At 41.8% G+C, this 19,062-nt stretch overlaps 1 protein-coding gene across 1 annotated transcript in view; it reads right to left on the reverse strand.

Annotated features, from left to right (window-relative positions):
- Positions 1–18,252, reverse strand: part of NCKAP5 (NCK associated protein 5) — an 894,518-nt gene extending 876,266 nt beyond the window's left edge. Inside the window, exon 1 of the mRNA XM_080799084.1 lies at positions 17,996–18,252. The gene's annotated coding sequence lies outside the window, so the exon portion shown is untranslated. The remainder of the gene's footprint in view (positions 1–17,995) is intronic.
- Positions 18,253–19,062: the final 810 nt, after the last annotated feature.

Raw genomic sequence — 19,062 nt, forward strand, 5'->3', positions numbered from 1 at the left:
TTCCTTGTAAGGAAGACATGTAAGACATGACCTCAAGGCCATCTACTTCTGGGTGTGGAATTGGCATAATGGGGTTCTGCAGCTATTTGGGTCTGATATTAAAATGTTGTATAATATTCTTTGAGACTCAACTTTCCTTATTTATAAAATGGAATTCACAACACCACAATACCATGGGTAGGATCACAACACTATTTACATCATAGAGTTGCTATAAGGATTCCGTAACTCATAGGAAGGACCCAGCAGAGCACCAACCACATCAGCTATTAAAATTAGCCATATAAAATTGCTTTTTTTGTAAGTCCCTAGAAGCTTCACATCCCATCTTATGTTCCAATTAGTATTATCACTGCTAGCTTCCAGAAACGAACTTTCCATCAACACCAAAACGTGTAGTCTTTCAACTGTCATTGTGCTCCCAGGTCATCAGCCCTCTCTAGTCTTCATTTCCCCTGCATCTATCCCAGACCCCAGGATCTACCCCATATTATCTTTCATGTAAACCAATTTTTATCTCCCTAAAGATAATATTTGTTTTTTTTTTTTCTTTTCATGTGCACTGCTTACTCTGTGAGTATTTCATCCAGCTTCCCACTGGAGGGAAGACTTCTGAATAATTCATAGGTGCTGACATGTCTGTCCTTCCCATGACTGGTTGTCCTCAAAAACAGACCAGACCTGGCTCATCTAGTCACCATCCCAGGCCTGAATGTCTGAGACAAGCTCAATTTGTTTAAAATGATATCAAACTCTGAAGCAATGAGTGTCTCTGCAAATAACTTCTGCCACTTCACACCTACTAGGAAATAGCTGGCGATTTGTATCTTAACAGCTTTGAATTGTATCTTAAATTAAACATTACCATGTCTAGAAACTGTAACTCAACCCAGAGCAAAGCTGGGATTCTGTTCCTCTTTCATCCTACCTTTGGTTAACTTGGATTACTTATCTGGAAAAAGTAAATCCTTTTCTCATGATCTCATGAAATATTCCTTCAGAATATCCCCTCCTTATTAAGGTATATGAAAATAAATATACATGTAGATATACATACATATATATATGCTGGTCTTTTTAAAAGATAATATGTGAATATATTCTCAAGGTAAAAAGTTAACGCTATGTAGAAACCTATGTGGAAAACAGTAAAAGTTTCCTTTTCACACATTCCCAATTACAACCTCCCAATAGGGAAGGAAAAAAAAAAAACTATTACTAATTTATTTTTCTAGAACTTTTTAAGCATTTACATACATCTATATATATTAAATTATATATGAAACATAAAAATACCCTATTCCACATATCTTTGACAACTCGTGTTTTATTTTTGGGGGGGTTATTTAATAATATATCAAAGAGGTCTTTCCATGTGAGGGTACAGTAGATCTTCTTTACTCTTTTAATGGCTGGATGGCTCCATAATGTGAATAAAGTGTTAGTTGTTTGATTCTTGCCCTATTGTTGGCATTCAGACTGCAAACAACTTATATTGCAAATGATGTCCCATTGTGCACTCGTAAGCACACTTCTTCACACTCATAGATAAACTGGGTTCTAGGATAAATATCTAAGGTCCCCCCCCTTTTTTTTTTTAGAATCCATCCAAATTTCTATAAATCTAAATCACTGACTCTTTCTTATTGTGCTCCAATGATTGCTTATGGTTTTGATTCAGAAAGGAAGAAAATGATGCCCTCAAGTTCCAAGAAATGTAACTATCAGCCTTAGGAATCAAATTCACCTCTAGCTTAAAGTGTCCTCTTCCTACAGAATAATTCACTTTCAAGTCATCTTGTATCATCAGCCCAGAACTCCTATGACCCCATTTTTCAGTGCTCTGTGAATGACAACTTCGCTGTAAGGGTAATTCTCAATAGCTCTGAAAGTCTGATTACAGGTTCGTAGGAAGGCAGAGCTGCCTCCGACGTCTAGGTAATGAGAACTCATGCAAAGTCTTGATTTGGTCTCAGGAAGGTCACGCCCAAAAGGAAATAGGGAGACATGCAACCAAGTATTGAAGACAGCTAGTGTGGAGAATTGGAGGCTAAAATCAATTTTTTCTTCATCCAATATCCTTCATTATCCATTATACAATATAAAACTCACTACGTAAGCTACTCTTGGCAAAACTCTCTGCCCGTTCCTGTTTGAAGTCAATGCGGCAGGAGATGCAGAAAGAGCTGAGTTGGATTGTTTAATTGGCAAGATGGTTCCCAGGTTGGGACTTCTTTATCAAGGAAACTGACCGGTATGCTTAGGTCTCTACCTCTCTCTGCCTGTGGTCGGCACAGATTCAGAGAACTGGAGGCCAAGGCAGAAAGTGAGGGTGGCGCTGGACCCCACAAGGCTGGCATGGTCTCTGAGAAGAACACATCTTCCTTTCAACTGCTGGGCATCATGGTGCTGTGTGTGATAAGTTGCACGGCTGCCTCCAGTGCAGTCTCCCCTTCCAATTAGCTCCGGTGGTCACCACGCTAAGCGCCGCTGTGCGCTAGATGCTAGCTCTAGGGATCGACATCCTATAATACTTCCATTAGCACTCACTAAGTATACATCTACTGACCTAAGAAACAAAACAAAACAACATTCTTTAGTCAGAGGGGAAAATTTTTTTGTATCCGTGCAAGACAGAGGAAGGGGAAGAGGTCACTATTTAATGATTCACATACTTATCTTTAAAAAAACAAACTATGATGGCTTAAAAATAACCCAGTGATATTGAGAAAAATAGTATAAGAAACTCTTCATTAAGCAAAAGTGCTTTTGATTATACTAGAAAAGATGAATGCCAGCTAAAATACGCTGGAACTATTTTACTCAATAAGAGTTTTAAAAAGCATCTACGGAAGATGGAAATATGAGGATATACAAAATAACATTGCTTCCTTGTCTAACTGAAAAGGCAGAAACAGGAACCTGGAAGCTCAAATGTGTGCGCGCATCTGCACATAGGCACACCCTTACATGGGCACGTGTGCTCTAGCGCTCTCACATGCACACGCATGCGCAGAGCTCATCTTCCCACACCCGTCTGGCTCAGTTCAGACCTCCCGATACAGTCAAATACACTGAAAACCAATGGTAAAAAAGTACCCCACTGAGCAGAATCTATGTAAAAAGAGATTTGCAGAAAGGATAAGTGGAGAGAAACCATCAGGGGACTCATCATTGCCCAAGAGATTATATAATTCTAAAACAGTCACGAAGTCCTAAAAGGAATATTAAGATGAGCACAATTTATCAGATTTTCCACAATGCCCACCTCTTTAGAACTTCCCTAGAGCATCTTTCAACTTGGTATGATAAATCTGCTATCCCACTCAGTTGTGTTTCACTTACCAAATACAGCTTGAACTGCAGCATTTTTTTTGAAGATTTTTTTTTTGGTGGGGTGTGGGAAGGGTCAGAGATGCAGGCAGAGGGAGAAGCAGGTTCCCCGTTGAGCAGGGAGTCTGATGTAGGACTCAAATCCAAGACCCTGGGACCATGACCTGAGCGAGGGCAGATGCTTAACTGACTGAGCCACCAGGCATCCTGAACAGCATTTTTTTTTTTAATCTGTAAGATTTCAAGTGATATCATACATAATGTGCTTTGAATAAAGGCACCATTGTGTCCTGAATGCAGCACATCCAATGGGGCTTTTAAAGGGGAGAGAGTAGCGCCAGATGATTGAGGGGTCCACCCCCAGCCCTGTGTCTAGAATGGACCTGCTGACAGAACCGGGAAACTACAACGACAACACAAAAACGCTTCAGCGGAAAGCCATTTCAGGCAGATGAAACACTCTGAGAGGCATAGAGCCCTCTCATTTATTCTAAATCCTTATCCAGGAATTGTGCTAGCTTCCAATACAGGAGTCTAGGGGGAAAGGCAATTCTTTAATGCCTCAAAAGATGTAAGAAAGGGGTAAGGAAGGAGACAAAGAGGTGTGGGAAAATAGAGGAAGAAACACCATTTGTACAAGGGCAAGAACCTTTTCTTAACAGTACAACCATCAGCCTTGAGTCTTCTGAACACTGTTTCTATATGCTCACATTGTACAAGCTATGAAGAAGGCATGAGGGAAATTTAAGTCAGAGTCCATGGTCTAGGAAGTTTTGCTGTTGCCAGGGAAACACAATTCCTGTATATTAAAGTATTAGGGAAGAGCACATTGGTTTTCTGCTTATTCATTTATTTATTTCCAACATCCTTCCCCCTGAGGATTTGCAATTACCTACAAAAATATAACACAAAAACAAAATGATAAAATAATTGGGGAAGTAAAGCCAAAGGGAAACTACAAACAGAAAAATAATAAAACCAGTGTTAAGATTAAATAAAGACATACCACACTGTCCAGGCTGAAGGTAAGGTATAAATCTGGCTTAAAGCTTTGAAAGCCTTAAACACGGACAGTGAATTATGCACCATGATATGTACAGAGTACTAAGACTCGAACAGGGCAACCCTTGACAAACCTAGCTGCCCATTGATATCACCTGGGAAGCTTTTCAAAAATTTAATAATCAACCCAAATTCCTAGAGCGGGCAGAGAGGAAGGGAATGCTGGGAATCTGCATTCTTAAAACCTCCCTGAAGTGATTAGGATGCTGTGAGCTCTGAGACTTGAAGCCACAGCTGTAGGGATTTAAAAATGGGGGAGGAGGGATCCTCCAAAAATCAGACGACAAGAATTATAGAGAATGTGATACTCGAGCTGAGCTTCTAATTTTGGATGGAGTTTAGATAGGAGGATAGAGTTTAGATAGATGAGGATAGAGGGAATTCAAAGGGGAGGTAGATGCATGAGCCAAATCATAGAAGAGGGACCTTAATGCTATGGACAAGATAGCACCATCCCGGGGTGCCTGGGTGGCTCGTGGGTTAAGCCTCTGCCTTCGGCTCAGGTCATGATCTCAGGGTCCTGGGATCAAGCCCCACATAGGGATCTCTGCTCAGCGGGGAGCCTGCTTCCCCCTCTCTCTCTGCCTACTTGTAATCTCTCTCTCTGTCAAATAAATAAATAAAATCTTAAAAAAAAAAGAAAAAGATAGCACCATCCCTAGTTACTCTGAAATGGATGTGCGGTGTCCTAGGACATACTTAATTCACTCCTTAATCCACTCAATTATAATCAAATCAGAGAGGAATTAAGGTCACATACAAAATAAATAAAGGATAAAACTGAAATAGAAGTGAAATGTATGCATTAGTTATCTATTGCTGTACAACAAATTACCACAATTAAGTGGCTTAAAATAATATACATTTATTACGGCACAGCTTCCAAGGGTCAGGAATCTAAGGACAGTTTATCTGGGACCTCTGCTGTGGTCTCATAAGGCTGAAATCAAGGTGTCAGCAGGGCTGAGTGCTCACTAGAGACTTGGAGTCCTCTTCTGAGCTCATGTGGCTGTTGGCAGAACATCTTAGGCCTTACATCTGCAGAACTCATGGTGACTTGCTTTTTCAAGATCAGCAAGAGAATCTCTGCGACTTCAGTTCTCTGACCTTGAGGCTCTCTTTAAAGGACTTGCCAGATTAGGTCAGACCCACCCAAGAAAATCACCTTTTTTTATTAACTCAAAGGCAACGTTTTAGGACCTTAATTATGTTTGCAAAAATCCCTCCACCTTTGCCATGTAATGTAACCTAATCACTAAGGCAACATCCATCATATTCTCGGGCTCTGCCCACAGTTGAGAGGGAGGGAATTATATGCCAGGTTCATGCATAAAAGGGGGCCAGCATCTTGGGATCCATCCTAGAGTTCTGTCTACGACAAAGTACAAAGATGAGAGGAGGAGTACTACAAACATGCAAGATACATGAGTCAACAGAGCACGTGTAATTAAATATGTAAATTTGGTTCTGAGCTTCCTAGCAGTTGAAGTAAAAAGGAGACATGATCAAATTTCCAAGTACTCTCTGTTTCCAAGTACTCAGTTTCTAGTACTGACTTGTATACAAGTCAGTCTTAAATAAGATGTGATAAAAATAGGTCTTTACATAGGACTCATGAAATGAGACAGTGTTAAAATAAGGTAGGAAAAAATAAGACATGGTTGTAATTTGACCTCAAATAATTCTTTGTCACCACCTTGCCCCCATACTATAGGGGAATCAGCAATGATGGGAACAGAGTTCCGGGGGGTGCTTGGTCAACAGCAGGCCCCATAGGCTAGTGACTGGGGTACCTGGGACAGAGATTAACCATGAAGAAGCCCAAGAAGTAAGAGTACTAAAGTGCAAAAGACTCAAGTTAGAAATCTGACGGATCAAACGTGTGGAAGAACAGGAACAGAAGTTCAAGCACCATGTAGCATCGAACGGGTCCCACAGAAATGTTGCCTCATTCTTGTCACCCCGGTAAGTTTTATCTGGCTGCCTCCCTGTGGAACAGCTTTTTCCCAGGGCATCTTACAGGCATCCTGTGATCTCTGACGAGGCTGGTCAAAGTCTCTTCTTTGCTTTCTGGTGCTCATAATGCATTCTAAGCATTTAGTAGAGGGCACTGTGTCCACTAACATGGACTAACACTAACATGAAATATACCTGCAGTGGGGACACTTGGCTGGCTCAGTCAGAAGAGCATGGGACTCTTGATCTCGGGGTTGTGAGTTCAAGCCCCACATTGGGTGTAAAGATTACCAAAGAAAAGAAACTTTATAACACACCTGTAGTGGCATGCAAACTTCTCTACTTTGTTCCATCTACTAATATGTTATCTCGTTTTATGACCCCACTTAGTTCCACCCTTTCCTGCTCTGACCCACGTAGCTGCCTCCCTTCCTGGAGTGGCCTGTACCCTCCCCCACAGCATCAACTTTGTCTGTGTAATCACTCCCGTTTACTTGTGTCTTGTCTCCCACAGTCTGTCCATCTGGTGCACAGCAACAACTGACCCCTTTCCTCTTTCAGTTTCCATAGAATTTATTAGTTTAGATTTACAAGACCTATAGATAGACGAGGCCTTGGAATCCTCAAGCTTACGGTCTTCCTCAATGAAGACCATCCCATTATAATCTGAGCACTTCCAGAGACAAGGAACTATTTCGAAAGGTGCCAGATCCTTCCTGTGAACTTTCAAATGATCAGAAGTGCTACCCAATATTAGGTTACAATTGTTTCTCTTTAACTTCTGTGCTTAAGTAGTAATGAAAATAGTGTGTGTGTGTTCACTAAGGGACATGCCCTAGAATATTCATAGCAGCACCATTTGTAATGGTCCCAAACTGGAAACGATCCAAATGCCCGCCCACAGCAGAAAGGACAGATTATGATATAGATACAGTCACACAATGTAATACTATACAGCATTGAGCCTGAACTGTGATATGTAATATGGACGAATCACACATATAATCTGAATGAAGGAATATTATACATAATGTGTTATTCCATTCATATCAAGTTCAAAAACAGCCAAAATTCATCTATGCTACCAGAAGTCAGCATGCAGATTACCTTAGAGGTGTAACGGAAAGGGAACTTGAGGAAACCTTCTGAGATGCTACTGTTTCTTGGCCTGAGAGCTGGTAATGCAGGTCTATTGAGTTTGCAACAATTGGTCAAGCTGTATACTTAGATGCATTTACCTATATCTATATTATACTTTTTAAAAAGTTCAAAGATCCTCTTCTTCCTCCAAATGACCTGAATAAATAAAATTTCTTTAGCCATTTCATATGGATACAGGTTTTAGAATGTTCAAGATCCTTGTCATGTACTTATAAAACCTCTGAATTTGGCAACGTTCTAATCATTCCTTCAGAATTTAATCCTATTGATTGGTTTGTAGTGTTCTTTAAAGATGTCCCATGTGAGATAACCTCCTTTCCTCCAATATGTTGTGAACCCCATTAAGATAGGTACTTTTCCTTTTGATTTTCTAGCAGCACATATAATCAGTGTCTATTGCATGCCTAGAAAATACTTTTCTTCCCTCCTCTTCTTTAGTAATTACAGATAAAAGAGATCAAATTTACATGGGACCTATTTGATTAAACAACCAAGTATTCCCCCCCAAACACTTTTTTTTGTTAAAGTCTTAATACTAATTCATCTGGGGAAGCTAAATTCTATTTTGCTCTTTTCCTTCCAGTTGATCTAAGGACTGACCTTTGCCCTGATTTATGAGCCCTTTTCAGATGTTTCCATATGGAGAGGTGGAGACTCTTAATAAGCTGACCCCTCCACAGCACTGATTCCGTATTCCTTACGTGTGTTCCTTTTGTTTTCATCACCCATAAATTGACCTAATGTCTGCACCCTTTTCATATAATTTTCTTTTCTCAAGGAAGAAATAGTAATTTGGACAACGAGACGATGAGAAAGAACCATTCTTACTCACATGAGGTTAGTGGCATCATCCTTCCTTATGGGCTAAACAGAAGGTAAGATAAATAAGTAATAGCACACAAACCACATCTCTAATGGAAAGAAAGAATTCCGGGTTCTATGCTATGGCATGAAAATAATGCTTTTGATGTTGATAAGGCTGATAGCTTATCTTCCCAGACCAAATATTGCCAGAGAAATCTACAGACATTCACATCATGAATGCTGTTTTTCTCTCTGCTCGCACACTCATTCACACACTTGGCACCTGGCGCGCATAAGGTTTGCTGAATTTTCCTTTCCCACTTTGCAGTTTTTCCTAGAGAATATTCAAGGGCATCACTCACCTCCATGGACACATGACAAAGAGGGAGGCCAGTCTCTTGACCATGTTCATATTCCCGTCATCCAGCCATCCTCTGTAAACAATGGTTCAGTCTATACAAGCACAGCCCATCCCGACCCAGGTTTTCCAGAGATAGATAGATAGATAGATAGAAGTAGGAAAGAATGAAATCATGAATCTGGGAAGACTCTTACGAAGCCTGCTGAAGAATTCTCTAGAAAATTGAAGACACATGTCTGCTCTTTATAAGGATCACACAAAACAGAGAAGGAAAATCTAAGAAAGCCACTCATGCAGAAACTATTTAATCAAAGAGTAAAGACAATTATAACATCTGTTAATCTTCTGTGGAGGTTATAATTAAATGCTTTGGGGAAACACCCTTTCAAGGGTGATCCTGTAACATCTGTTGTGAGGACACACAGCATTGTGCAGTGACGAATCACTTCGGCACTTTGGGAGAATGGGACTTCTGGGGATCACAAACACAGCAAGAGCCCCCATGCCCGCAGCGCGGACCTGGGCCCGCTGTCCTGGGGGAGGGGCTCTGCTCCTCAGTGCTTGGGTAATTGTCTGTCTGGTGAGTCAGACTGCAGTCATTGTGTGTTAAGGAATAACGGGATCACAGGGCCAGAAATGGCCTTGAGACGATCTCATCTCTGCCTTCACTTTGCAGATGGGGTCACTTCATCCTACAGCTGGCTCTTGTGGTTTACACGCAGGGTTGTTCAATTCTCCTTCCAAATTACACTCCATCCCACCATGCTGCTCCCTCTGGTTTCTCTCTTTATTTGGGCTTGTAGTTCTGATGTGCTCTTTGTTTAACAGGATCAGCATTATAAACAGCCCTAGGGGTTTTGCAGTTACGGAGAAATGGGAAAACTGAAATGACTCCCTTCTGTATCTTCCCAGGCATTGAGAAACACCAACCATCTTCACTTCCCCTCTACTCTCCTTTCTGGGGAACATGAGGGGAAGGAGAGAGAAATGAAGATAAAGAAGGAGAACAGCAAAAGGTAGGACAAAATAGGAGAGATGGAGAGAGAGACGGAAGATTGAGAGAAATAAGGATGGAGAAATAATGTTGAGTAAGAGAGAGAGAGATGGAAAAGAGGTGGGGGCAGGAAGAGCTAGGGAAGTTGGTCCCTAGGGATGCAAAAAAAGGGCATCAACTAAAGACCTCATCAAAATGAGCTGGACACTCCTTAAATCCATCCCACTCCATAACCTGGTTCCACTCTGCTTCAGATAAGCACTTCCACACACACAAAAGACCACAGGATTTGGCAGTTTTGCTAAACAAAATCTAGAGGTGGTAAAGCTGGGGCATCACATAAACAGATGCAATGTGCTGAGCCATGAAAAATATGTCCATATGGTGAGAACGTAATAAATGCATTCATGGCCAGGAGGGGGTTGGGGTGGGCAGTCCCCTTGGTAGTTGTTTGGGGCTGTATGTGTCAAATTGCTGAGGACACAGGGCTCTTGACATTTGGGGTTGGGATTAAACAACAAGTCCCTATGACCCAGATGCACAGTGTTATCAGCCCTCCCATATCCCTCTAGCAAACACTTACTCACAAGAGCCCGTGATGACTTCAGTGGTGAGGAGCCAGTAACGGTGATACTGGCCACCACGCACCGTGAGTCTACTTTGTGCTGACACCCCCATTCTTCATCTCATCATCTCAAGTGATCCTACAAAGAGGCCAGAGAATCAAAATATCCAGTCAAAGCCTTCCTGGGCGATCTGGAACAAACTGACCTCTCATCTAGAAAATGGGATTTATGGTAGTATCTATCTCAGAGGGCTATCTTGAGGAGTAAATGAGACAGCATTGATAGAAAGTACAACAGGACCAGACACGTTATAAGTACTTCATAAATATTAGGTGAATACATTATTGCTATTGCTATGTTTTATGGGCAAGGAAACTGTGCTCATCGAAGTTTAATAAGTCACCCCACCCATGTCAGTAGAGTTCAAAATAGAAACTGGAACCCAGGTATATCCAAGGGTAAGTGCCACATAGGCATGAGCTGAGTCTACTGGTTTCTGTTACTCCGTTAACTGACTCCAAAGGTCCTGATCTTCCTAGTATGTGATACAGACTTTCAGGAAAGAGTTATCCAGAAAATCTGCAGCCCCATCTGGGAAACCTAAGGGGCACAATATGCAGTCCAGGACACTCTCTTCTTTCTAATCAATGTCCTCATCAATGAGAGAAGAGAAATCCTTGCCCCTTCTCTTCTTCCTTTATTCTCACACCTTTAGAGCGCCCATCTTACAAATGCCACGAATATTGATGTTTACATGACTAGAAAGAGACAGGCACTCACTCACTCATTGAAAGTTAGGTAAACAAATAAAATAATGCCATGTGGTTGTACCTTGAATCCATAAGCATTTGAGTGCCATGAAATTTGAATTCTTTTTTTTTTTTTAAGATTTTATGTATTTATTTGACACAGAGAGAGAGAGAGAGACAGCGAGAGAGGGAATACAAGCAGGGTAGTGGGAGAGGGAGAAGCAGGCTTCCTGCCCAGCAGGGAGCCCAAAGCAGGGCTGGATCCCAGGACCTTGGGATCATGACCCGAGTGGAAGGCAGACACTTAACTGACTGAGCCACCCAGGCACCCCCGAATGCCATGAGATTTGAATGTCATCAGTTGAGTTATAAAAAGGAATGTGTTCATAAGTATGAAAATGGAGAGGCCAAAGCACTAAATCAAAATCAGAAAACTTGTTTATATACATCCACTCACCAAATATTTGCCAGGCACCTACCATTTGCCAGCCACTGTTCTGGGTATTAAAGAGGAGAGACAAGGCTTTGCCTTCGTGGAACCTGTAGCTTAGATGGGAAGATGTTCTTAATCAAATCTGTTGACCATACATTTAATTACACTAGTGACAGGGGCTATGGGTAACAAGTACCTGAGGCTATCAGAGTGGATAACAAATAGGGAAAGACTTCCTGAAGAGGGGTCGTGTAGGTAGAGTAGGAGCTGTCCCAATATGGATGGTGGGGAGGAGGAAGCCTCCCCAAGAAGGAGAGATTTCATTGTATAGGAGGAGCTGAAAACAGCCAGTAAGTATATAGAGAGGAACTCTGCCCTAAGCCGCTGAATGACTTTAGAACCCTCAGCTAGTTTCCTTAGGGCTCTTCTGTTTCCCTCAGTGGAAAATAAGCATGATAGGAAATGTACCAGGTGCTCTCCTGCTCTCACAGATTCTCTTGATTCTCCCTCCCTGTGTCTGAATCCAGGGCCTATTACAGAGTAAGAAGATTTTGGTCCAGGTGCAGGAAACACAAAACCCATTTTTGTTGAGAGTGGGGCTCACTCAAATGTGGGAAGCAAGTATAAATCATTCCTAGGATTTGCTTTTCTCATATTCAACATCCAGTACTGGATCCCAGAAGGCTCAGAGACCAGTGCTCAACTCTTAAAGAAATTTCATGTTTAGATTGTATGCCTGGCATCCACAGTCCTGGTTTGATTGTTGGGCTATTAATAATCAATCTCAATTCTCCAATTTCCCCCTAAGAAAAGAATGAAAATGCAAAGTTAAGACTTTTCATTTTTCCAGAGAGAAAGAAGTACAATGCACTTGAAAAAACTACTTTAGTAGTTTTACTCCTCTTCCTCAGGTGTCCTAACAAAAATTGGCTTCTTCAACAAGGTAACTGTTCAACTGGTCTGTATGTGAAATGTTACTCAGTTTAATAAGGCCCTCTACTGGCAATCTCCACAAACACAGCCTTCTTTAAACAATTTAAAGTATTTTACTTTAAACAATTTAAAGTATTTTAACTAAGTATCTCACATTACCGATCATACAAATCTGGGCTGAAAGAATGAGTGAAAAGAAAATGAGAAAGGAAAGATATAAATGTCATTTTGAGTGGGCCATTCATTCTCTATTCATAAAATAACTTACTTGAAGTATCATTTGCTCTCTTCTGATGAAGCTATTCCAGATGTCAAAGGTACACAGAAACAAAGCGTATTTACCACATTAAAATGTACTGAATATTCATGGAACCATAAGACCAAATTATGAATGTTACTCAGCTATAATAAACCAGATCATTTCTACTTACCTACATATGAGTCATTGACTATAATCAGAATTTTTTAAAATGTTGAAGGCAGACCCTTTACATTGCTTCTGATATGGCACAACTGATAATTAAGTTCCCTAGCTTGACAACTGACAAAAAGGCAGTATGATGACTTGAGAACTTAATTATGGATATATGAAGAGCATTTTAAAAGTAGGTTTCCCTTGACACATGTGTCAAAGGGTTGATGGAACAACTGGGAAAATTTAACTAAAGATTCCTAGAAAATTAAGTAAATTTTTTTAATGAGGCCATTAATAACTGTAGGAAAAATATTTTTAACAGAAATCAAATATGATAATAAAATATTTGATTCAACAATGACCATAAAAATGAGCACTAAACGTACATGTAATCAACAATTTTGATTGGAGAACAGAGAAGGTGTGGGAGATATAAGAAACATATATTGCCTATCATAAGAGGAAATAAATCAATTTTCTGTTCTAAATAGATATAAAACATTATTTAGAAGTATTACATTAAAAGCAGCTAAAAGAGTAGAAAAATTCTCTGAGGGGTGGGAATACAGAGGGGAGGGTGGCTCAGAGACTGTGAGATAGATAGATTTTCATACCCCTATACAATGTTTATACATAGACATAGCACTGTACATGGACATATTTATATGTGATATATGTAGTTATATATTTACATAAACATTTTTGCACTATTAGGTTTTCTAAGCTTTAAGCATGTACTACTTTCATCTTTAAAAACTTCATAGTAACACATCACCACTGAAAATGGGACCATTTGGGACATACTTTGGGCTGGCCTGGATCGGATTCAGTTTGCCCAGTGGAGTAAACACCCTTCATAGAACAGTTTGTCAGACATGCATCTCGACAGTAACACTGTGTTCCCACATTTCGGAACTAACAGCTCTTCTTTCAACACCATGATATTTATCTGCCGTATTACTGACTGAGCTTATATTCCACAATGTTGGGTTTGGGACTTTCCTCTTGAACTCAGTCCACTGGCTTCCTATAGTCTATCCAAATTCTACTCTAAGGAATCACTAATCTAGAAAGTTTCTAAGAAGGAGAGAGCTGATTCCTTGCCCTGAAAATACCAAGATTAATTTATGTAACCACTGGGAAGTACCTTGTGTAATTGAGGCTTCCAAACCGACACGACACACTTCATTAGACAAGTATGTATTGGGACATAGTAAATGTTGTGGGTAATGTTCTATGCATCTGTGAGATTTATTATTTCATCTATAAGAAAACACAAGTGGGAATCCAAATTTCCAAAGGCATTAAACTTCGTAGAATTAGAGAGCCAGAGAAAAACTAGGGCTTGGCAGTGTCCAGCCTCTACCATTCTGGCTATTTAAATCCATTATCACAAAATACTACCACTTCCATTGGTAAACTTTTTAGGTTTTGGTAAACCAGCCAAATGGCCAACCATCATTTCCATTTTTTTTTTTTTAAACTTGAATTGCCTAGATTACACTCTTGACCAAGCTGGACTCAGTCTACCAACACCCATACCAAGAATGCAAATAATCTTGATGTTTAGCCATAAACTTGGGCTAGCCTACAAGAGGATTCCTAACTAAGACTAAAAGAAAAACAAACACTGAAGGACTGGGCATGTGTGTTAGACATTTCTGAAAAACTAGTTGGACACCTACAAGTATCCATGGGATTTGTGGTTTTGCCAGACCAATCAGCCCAAGAGGAGACAAGAAAAATTAAAGTTCCACCATTGGCATAGCTCATGAGAAAAAAAAAAAAAAAAATGCCTTCATAACCAGAGGGCAGTACAATGAAAGGCTATGACCACAGGCTCAGGGTTCAAATCCTGTTCTTGTTTCTTACCGCCCAGGTACCTTTCCACATTACCTCATCTTTCTGAACCTCAGTACCCTTGCCTGGAAAGTGTGCATTGTGATCATAATGAGCCAGCATGGGCAAAGAGCTTGGAAATGTGCTTGGTATCCTATAATCACTCAATAGTGATTAGGGGGAAGAGAACAGTTTGAATCTTCTCCTACAGTTCCCGTGAAACATGCATTCATACACTTTTTTTCATCATTTATTGGGAAGTCACTCAGTGCCAGATGCTGAGCTATGCATTAGATTACAAATTTGGCAAGGCCCGGGAGAATAAATTGGGTGGATGGAGAGGTACCACAGGCAAGAAAATAAAGGTGGAGGGGTGCGAAAGAACATAGCAGCCCAGCTTGTTCAGGTAATAGAAAGCAGCGTGGGTAGCTAAGCCAGTCATTTCCATGCTAATCACCCGAGGAACATTTAACAATGCCTGGATCCGAATCCCATCTTGAAGACGCTGATTCATTAAGTCTGGAGTAGGACACGGGCATCTATCTGCAAGGTAAATAATAATGACAACAGCTAATACTCATTAGTACTTAATATATGCCTGGCATTGTGCTAAGTGTTTTAGCTATATTAATTTATGTAATCCACCCCAAGTCTTCATGAGGTAGTCACTCTCATTAGCCACATCTTAAAGATGTGAACTTCAAACAGAAAAGTTAAGTGAATTAAGCACAATTGTAAAGGCAGAATGTGGTAGAAGCAGCATTTGAGCCTGGCCCATCCAGTTCCAGATACCAAGCCCTCCATCACTATGTCCTGCTGCCCTTGGACCTCCAGTGGAAGGTTCAGATGAGCTGTCAGGCCAGGAAGCCCCAGAACAGATAGTCAAGTACGTGCAGAGGAGTGGAGAAGAATGAGCTGGAGTAGGCTAGCTGATACCACATCAGGAATAGCCCTGTTTGCAAGCTCAGGAGTCTGGCCTTGAAGGCTTTCAACCCCAGGCAAGAAGACTGCAAAGTCATTGAGCACAGTTAAGTGAAAATTTTGTCAACCAAGAGCAGAGGGCTGGATGTTTGATGAAGGAAAGGGGATATTTAAGATCAGCCATTCACTTATTCATTCATTTAGTATTACACATTGAACAATGACTGTATTAGAGGCTGCAGATATAAGAAGTGTTAAAACATAGTCCTTGTTTTCAGCGGAAAGAGGGATTTATGTGGCAAAGAGTTCCAGATCCCACATCAAGAGTTAACACAAGATACCATGAAGGTCCAAAGAAGGGAATCATCGCTACAACTCCAAGAGTTCATGGAGGGATCTGACAGGGGCGTCAGGGGCAAGGAAGGTTCCAGAGAGAAAAGGAATGTAGGGTGTGGACGGAATCGAACTAAATGTTAGAAGCTGAGATCCAGGCTGCAGTGAGAGAAGGAAGGGGGATGAGGAATCAGTGAGAAAGGGAAGAAAAGGTTCTACTAGCAAGAGGGGCTCCAGAGAGGAGGGAAAAAAGCAAGGTGTGGTCAATAAATAATAATAAAAAGTCTGAGACTTGAAAGTAAAGCAGAAGCACAGAATGTCAGCGCTGGGAGCCACCTGACATCTCATGACCTGTACATGAGGCAAAATGACTTTTATATTATTTCAACTGCCACAATCACCCCCACTTTGCCTTTTGGCCATTAACTGCAAAATAATCACAGTGTTCTCTTTGGCTCTCTAGCAAAAAGAATGAGGAACAGAGACATTTAGACGCACAGCCAGAGCCAAAGACAAAACAGGAGCAGGGCCAGCCCACTTTACCCATATACCAGCCCTGTTCCTACAGCAAGACCTACAAGCACACGTGGGTCCTATTTCTTCTGTCGTCTTTAGGAACGGAAGTGTGGAAGGCATGCTGGAATGAGCACCAGAGACGGAGTCTCCAGCTGTAGCTCTGCCACCATCTTGCCAGGTGACTCCAGACCAACCATCCCCCTTCCTGGCACCTCAGGTTTCCTTCTGTAAAAGGATGAGCTCTAATAGCGTGAAAGCGGTCTTAGTAGCAGATCCCTTATTTTAAGAGGAAAGTCACAAAAAGCACTGCCTTTCAATACATGAAACACATCAGAGCAGGGTGTGGCCTGATGGAAAAAGTGAGGGCTGACAAACATGCAGAGGGCTGCCCACCTAGAAATCCATGGAAGACAGTGGAATATTTTAGGACCTTTCTGGCCCTGTCTTCTCACAATTCTCTGAAAACAGAGAAAAAGCAGAAGGCCGGGAATGCTGTCCCCGTTCTCGCGGGTGAGTGACAGAGCAGCCAAAGTGAGGAATAGGCCGGGCTCTGGGAGTGAGTCACAGAGTTCGCGGGCTGGAGCTAACAGGCTAAGAGCTGCTTCTTGCCAATCCGTGCAGCCAGGCTGTCAGTTCTAGACGGCAGGAATCAGCCACGAGGGGCTACCGAGTGCAAGGCGCTGAGAAGCAAACCCAGCAGCCCACAGCGCTCAGCAGACAGCCGAGGGCAGGCGTCTCTAACATAGGACTTCCAGGTGGCCCCGTGCGCCCGTGATAAAGAGGGAGCCCGCGTCCAGGCTGGAGGCACGAGGAGCCCCCCCTTCCTATTCCCCCAGGGATATCTGGATAGTTTTAAAGAGTCAAAAGGGAAGTCAGAAAGGATGTGGGTCTCGAATCCAAACCTAGCTGAGTGTCAAAATTTGACTTTTCCAGTAGTACCTTAATTCAGGTTCCTAACTCAGAAGACAAGTCAGGACAGTGAGCATTTCTCCAGATACTCAATGGGAAAATATCCAGATAGGGACAGTTTCAGTTTCAAAACATTTTTCTATACTTTCAAATTCCGCAAGAATGAATGAGCCCTGGGTGTGTATGTGTGTGTGTGTCAGGGGAGAGGGTGTAGGCAGAAGGGTACAAGACACTGTAAACAACATGCACATATTAGAAATCTACAAGCCACATAAAGGATCAGAGCCCAAAAACAAAGAGTGGGTTTCCCCCTTCTAGCACCCCAGTTAATTAAAAATTAGTCTGTCGTTTTCTATTAAAATTCCTAGGTCAACCTAATAGTTTTTTCGTATGGTTGGTTGCTTTTTATTTGAAGAAGAAAAAAAAAAAAATACAACCTCCCAGCAGAGTCCACAGAGGACTAGGAATTCACTCCCTGTTATCTACACCCCGGTGCCTGTTCTCAGACCAGGAGTCCTCTGCACCTACCCCCCGGCAACTTCAGCGCACTATAATTACTAGGAACAGACGCCTACTTGTTGTGGCAGCCCAGAGAGCCTGTAGAAACACCTAAACACCATCATCGCACTTTAAAAGGAAAGCAAGCTGTATAAATAAGAAAAACTGTTACAAGAGTTAAAAAAAAAAAAAAAAACAACCCACAGCCTTACTTGTAGTTAGCTCTTCAGTCACTATATATCACGGTCCGGAGACAGACACAGCCACGGCTCTCTCCAGCTAAAAATTTCCTCCCGAGTTTATCCTCTGTTTATTTTTGAAGCATTAAAAGGCCGCACTAAGAGAGCAAGCTCAGTTTTCCCGAACCTCCGAAGTGGCCGTGGAGTCCTGCAGCGAATTCGGAGTAAGTTTGCGGAGACTTGCTCCCGGGGCTGCTGCGGCTCCGCGGTTGCTCCGAGCTTGTAAATACAAGCTCCGTGGACAAAGTCCCAAATGACATCACTGGCAGCTGCTTATTGTTGAGTCTTTATTAACTGACTGTCAAAAAGAAAGGAGGGGGTGGGGAGCAAGAGTATCTTTTCTGCAGCAAAATCGGCATCGCCGGGCGGATTCCAGTTATACACGCGTAAATAATCCCATTGATTCAAATTTTCAAGAGCTTGGTTTTTCTCAGGTCCGAGCCTTTCTCCAGAAAAAGACACGGAATCGCCTCCACCCGTTGACGCTGGATAAGCTGAGGACGCCGAGGGAAAGTTTGCAATGCCAGCAGGGTCCCATCGACTTGTTTACCCACCTGTTTGCAGCCTGCTTCAGAGTTTGAGGACTCACAAATATGAATCTTAGTTATGTCTTGTGTGGCCTAAGAGCTTTTGCTGTGATATACACACCTGCCTAATGCCTTTCCTAAATGGGTTATCTTGGGGTGCCGCTCTTTTTAGACATACTCTGAAGGCTTTCATCTTGGGGTAGAAGAAAATGTTCCACGCATGGTAGGCAAAATTTTGTATCTATGTGCACATAGGTGAATTTTTTTTTCTTTTCTTTTTTTTTAAGATTTTATTTATTTATTTGACAGAGAGAGATCACAAGTAGGCAGAGAGAGTGAGAGGGAAGCAGGCTCCCTGCCGAGCAGAGAGCCGGATGTGGGACTCCATCCCAGGACCCTGAGATCATGACCTGAGGGGAAGGCAGAGGCTTAACCCACTGAGCCACCCAGGCACCCCTCCCCGCCCTTTTTTTTTCTGAGAAGAGTGCTAGAAGCTTTCTTTAGATTCTTAAT

This window comes from Martes martes, assembly GCF_963455335.1.
Source record: "Martes martes genome assembly, chromosome: 3".
Classification (NCBI taxonomy): Eukaryota; Metazoa; Chordata; class Mammalia; order Carnivora; family Mustelidae; genus Martes; species Martes martes.